A 5,445-nucleotide genomic window follows, 5' to 3' on the forward strand; every position below is an offset into this window, starting at 1 on the left:
ACCTCCTCGAGTCTGACATCTTTAACCTGCAACCCGTGGGCATGAACCATGACAAAAGAGAGACTGCTAGCCAGAGAGACTGCTGAGAGACTGCTAAGCAGATGGAAACCCACAATCCTGAACCAAATGAACTTGATGAACTTTTTGCATAAAGATGAATCATAAACTACTGATATGTGTATATATATTTGAAAATGAAAAGGTAGTGGTGATCTGAGTATGACATGAATGGTATGGAATAAGGGGTGGAATGTCCTGGTTTGGCCCAAACCAGGCCAATTAGTCTTAGAGAAACCAAGGTCACTGCTAAATTCCTCACTGCTTACGAGTGAAGAGCCGAAGGGGGGTTGCACCTGCAGGGAGGAGCAGATGGGGCAGGTGGCCCAGAATTGACCAAGGAGGTATTCCATCCCATACACATCATTCTCACTTTCCTATTTATCACTAACCCACTGCCTCCTGGAGATGGGGCCCAGGAGGGAAGGGCCCTCCTGTCTTCCACTGATTGGTATCAGCTTTGCCAATTCTCCAGTTAAAAGCCTGCAGGTGTGATGGCAGGGGGAGCTACTGTATTTTCCCCTCTGCCTGTGCTGGGGGGAGCAACTCTGCCTGAGGAGGATTTCCAAGCTCTTGATCTTGGTTTTGTATATATTTGATTATTTCTATTATTCTTATTATATTCTTTTTTCATTACTATAGTTTATTAAAACTGTTTTAACTTTCCAACCCATAAGTCTCTCTCCCTTTTCCCTTTGCTGTTCTTTGAGAAATACCATCCCTTCAAGATATCATGCAATTCTATATCTGCAAATACCAGAAATACTCAGATGCCAACACCACTGAAAAAGTCCTTCAATATATTAAATACTTCTCCTAGCTACCCTTCTTGTCACAAATATTATTCACTATTCATTTCTACTGACCTTTTTTGCAGTGTTAGATTGGTTTATACTTTAAACAAGAAGAATCATAGTGTGAGGGTCTCAATGGAATTTTATGAGATAATTATACAATAAATGACAACACTACTATTTTGTGATCATCATCGTTCTGTGCTTTAGCGCTTTTGTTAGCGTTACCTCTAAAGGCCTCAAATGAGGCTACTGAGACTTTGCTGAATGCTGCACTAGCTCAGATGAAAAGAAATCTTGTTTTTTTTTCTTCCTGGGCTTTTGCAGGCTGAGGCCCTGGCTGAAGTATCAGCAGGTTGACATGGGGTCATATCAACCAAGTTAAGCATACCTGTAAGTGTTCCCTGGAAAAATACAAACGTCGTGCCCTGTTTAGTTCTCAAGAACAATGAGTAGCATCCAGTTTCTGGATAACTAGAAATCTGGATAATCATTAATCAGTTTACTTGAAAGGCATGTGAGAAGTTACTATTTCAGTACACATGGAATACAAGTTATCAGATCATAATGCTTTAAATCTCCATTAAATCAAAGCCCTAGAAAACTGCAGAAACAGGCAATTCACGCATTTTTCTTCACCCATTTACTACATAAGAAGTCTTAACAATTCCAGAGTCCCAAAATACGTTTCAGAAATAAATTTACTAGTGATCTGCTATGTTATTGAGGTTGTGCTCCCCAGTTTGTTCATTCGCTTGGGTTTAGTGAGAGGAAGACTTGAACTGCATCAGATATGATGTCCTTATCACAACAGAATCAATTGTGAGGTTTTCCAGCACTGGCAGGGACATAATGAAAACAGATCTGTCTTCTGACCTTACTGTCTGTTGTAGAGCAAGACATGGTATCTTCAGAAAAGATGAGAAACCACAGCTCATGCTTTTGGCAGAACATAATATATTTGACCACTAACCATGCCTTTCCCTTTAGCAACAGTTTGGTCCTCCATTCTCATTCTTATCAGTCTTGCAGCATTTAGGCTCTTCTCTGGGCCATGCACTGGTACACAGGATATCATCCTGATAGTAGGATATGAAACACATTTGTGTCCTCATGATGCACATGTATTTGACCAAGTAAAGAGGACAAAAAGCTGCTTATTTTCTTATGCTAAATATTTTTTTTATGTATCAGATGCCTATTTTACATTATATTCTCATTTGAAGTAAAAATACTTTAAGAATAGAAATGCATTAATTTGATGATTCACTCATAAATTCAGCATTAATCAGAAGTTACAGTTAGAACAGACCTACTGTCCTGGTTTGGCCTAAACCAGGCCGATTTTCCTTTCAGTGATTTTTACTTTCAGCTAAGTCTCCTCTAAGTAACTGCACTTTCTGAAACTAACTGCATGTTTTGCAGACAGTGTCTGCTTCCAGGACTGATAACGCTCGAAGTTTGTAGTTATCGCTGAGGCACCGGTAGGGATGTTATGCAGAAAGGCTCTTGCTGTACTTATTCTTAGAGAAACCAAGGTCACTGCTGAATTCCTCACTGCTTACGAGTGAAGAGCCGAAGCGGGGTCACAGCTGCAGGGGGGAGCAGACAGGGCAGGTGACCCAAAATTGACCAACGAGGGTATTCCATCCCATACACGTCATTCGCGGTATAAAGCGGGGGGATCACGAGGGTCTCGCGCTCGGGCTATTTTCTGCTATGACCGGTGTCCAAGGAGGACTTCGACTGTTTTCCTGCTGCCCCCGATCCCGATCCGTGCATCCCTGAATCCAGCTCTCGACCGTCACTAGGCCCAGCCTGGGCCTTCCCAGAGCCTGCCCTGCAGTGCCGGTGGGGACGTTGCCGACATCGGGGGAGCTCGATCTTGGTTTTGTATATATATTTGTATATACTTGATTATTCCAATATTATTATTATACTCTTTTTCATTATTATAGGTTTATTAAAACTGTTTTAACTTTCCAACCCGTAAGTCTCTCTCCCTTTTCCCTTTCCCTTTCCCTTCAGGTGGGGGGGGGAGGGTTAACAGAGAGCGTCTGCTGCAGGTTTAATAGCCGGCCCAGCTTTAAACCGTGACACCTACATGTTCTTATTTATATTCTTTTTTAACTCATCCATGTTTGACTTTTGAATTATTATTTTCCAGTTTTATTGCTAAGTGATAAATCCTCTGATAAGTAGTATGCAAAGGCAAGACAAATATTTGTTTGACACAAGTTTTATTTTATTGCATGAGCTGATGCTCGCAGGTGAAGATAATTAAATTTTATATTTTATGCCTGAGGCACCTCTGGTTTAAAACTGTTGTAAAATAGCCTGATCATATTTAATAGTTAGAAGTGCACACTGCCACTATAGGATAGTAAGGTCATTAGACTAGCAAATGTTATCAATATTCATCTTTGTTCTGGAAAAACATTTTTATTTGCTTCTTTTAAGCCAAGGTCTTCATAAAAGCAGGTGCACTGGAAAATGTTCTTGAGGAAGCAGGTTTTACACCGGACTGTAGTTAATTTGGGCAGTCAGACCTATTATGGTTACCATGTTTTGGACTCTGCAGTTCTATCTTGGCCATGGACAACTCCAGAAAGTTGGTACCATGTTAATTAGGTGAATAATTGGTGTTCTGGCCAAAAGTGCCATGTCTTTGTTGTGGATTTCAAGAGGGCAAGCTCCATGACCTGCTCTCAGGCTGATAGCTTAGCTGTACCTTAGGTTCAAAGCGTCCATATGGTACTGAGGAAAGGCTGATCTTGGGATTACAGCTGATGAACAAGGTTCTGACTTGCTTGGCTTGGATGGTGCCCAAAATACATCCAAAAGGAGGACAAGGACTGGACCTTTGGAAAGATTCAATGAAATTTCAGAGACTGATGTTTGGAAATTCAGATGAAAGCCAAGATTTTACCTTGGGCTTGGAGACAGCACTGATAGACCTTTCTCCTGCCAGGTGAATTTTATTCAAGACACTTCTAAGAGGCTTTTGTTTCCAGCGCCAAATTGGGGAGCAAGTTTTTAGGGAAACATTAATCATTTGACTATGGGATGCACTACGGCCCCTCATTTTAGTCACAGAGCCGCAGAGATGCTTTTTTCCAGCCATCTTGCAAAACTGTTTTCCCTCAGAAATTGCAGAGTACATTTTTGTTTTGAGATTATTAAAAAAAACCAAAATAAATTAATTTCCATCTGTTTGAATAAAAACCCATGATGGAGAAACATTTTTGCTCTCAAAAATTAATTATTATTTAGAATTTTAATATATCAGCACTATCATAATTTTTTTCAGGTAAAAATTAAAATAGCATCAGATATCAAAGGATGCACTAACCACTGAAATTTTCTTCATTTTGTGGATATGTTCATAGTGTCCTTTAAACCAAAATAGTAAAACCAACCATGTCTGATGCTGTTTCATGCCTCCCAACGAATGGATATAATTAACTGTAACCCTTTAAGAATGATTCAAAGAGAGTTTGTCCTTAACATCCTAGGAGGAACCATCTGGGTTGTTAAGCTGTATAAACTTACTAAACTCCATTTTGAGAGTATTTAGATGTTTTAACTCCACTGTTCTCACTGGAAGGCTGTTACAGATTCTGATTGTTTGGTTAGGAGGCTTCTTCTTGCTTCTGTTCTACATACATGAATAGCAATTTACACCCATTTATTTTTGTATCAGCTTCAACTTAACTAATTGCATGCCTGTCCTGTTGTTACCTAACTAATACAGAGTAATCATCTTCTACTGACTTCTCATAAAATCAGCTATTCCCCTGAAGAATATAACTCTCTCTACTTCTGTTTCAGTTCCTTATTCTTGAACTTAATGTCGCCAGAACTGTACAGCGTGTTCTAGATGAGGTTTCATCTGTGCCACATACAATGGCAATAATATTTCCCTATTTCTCCTTTTTGTCCAGAGGATTATGTTTACCCCTCACACTGCCTATCATTTGGCAGCTCATACCTGTGCTTTGGTAGTCTGGTACCTTCAGCTCCACCTAGGTTGGTTCCAGATGATGCTTCTTTCCACTACCAGTTTTCTTGAGACCACATGGTTATGATTTGGCATTTAGTACTACTGAATTTGATCGTGTTTCTATTTCTCAAGCCCTTGAAGCCATCCAGATTTTTTCTGCATGGTAAAGCAATCTATTTGTCTTGAAGATGCCTCTTATCTTTGCAACATTGCAGATAACCCTATCTCCATGCTAATACCCATGCCATTATGCAATTATGAGCATAATGAACAAGAGCAGTCTTGCAATTTATCTTTAAGGAACTACTTTAGTAAGTACCCATCAGTCTTCCCCTTTTAATCTTTGCCATCTTTGCTAGAGCCAGTTCCTTACTTACCTGTGGTTCCTCTAATACCCTTCTGCTCCATTTCCACTAGCAGTGCCATGCAGAACAATGCCATTTTTTTAAACTGATGAGACAGCTGAAATCTACTACGTTTCCTTTTCATAGAAAAACAACTCAATTTGACACTTTTCATAAGCTTATATTAACTTTTAGCTGATTATTCATTCAGATCTATGTGAGGGTGGTGGCATCAGTAGCAACCTCC

The sequence above is a fragment of the Nyctibius grandis genome, chromosome 6 (genome assembly GCF_013368605.1).
Source record: "Nyctibius grandis isolate bNycGra1 chromosome 6, bNycGra1.pri, whole genome shotgun sequence".
In the NCBI taxonomy this organism is placed as follows: domain Eukaryota; kingdom Metazoa; phylum Chordata; class Aves; order Nyctibiiformes; family Nyctibiidae; genus Nyctibius; species Nyctibius grandis.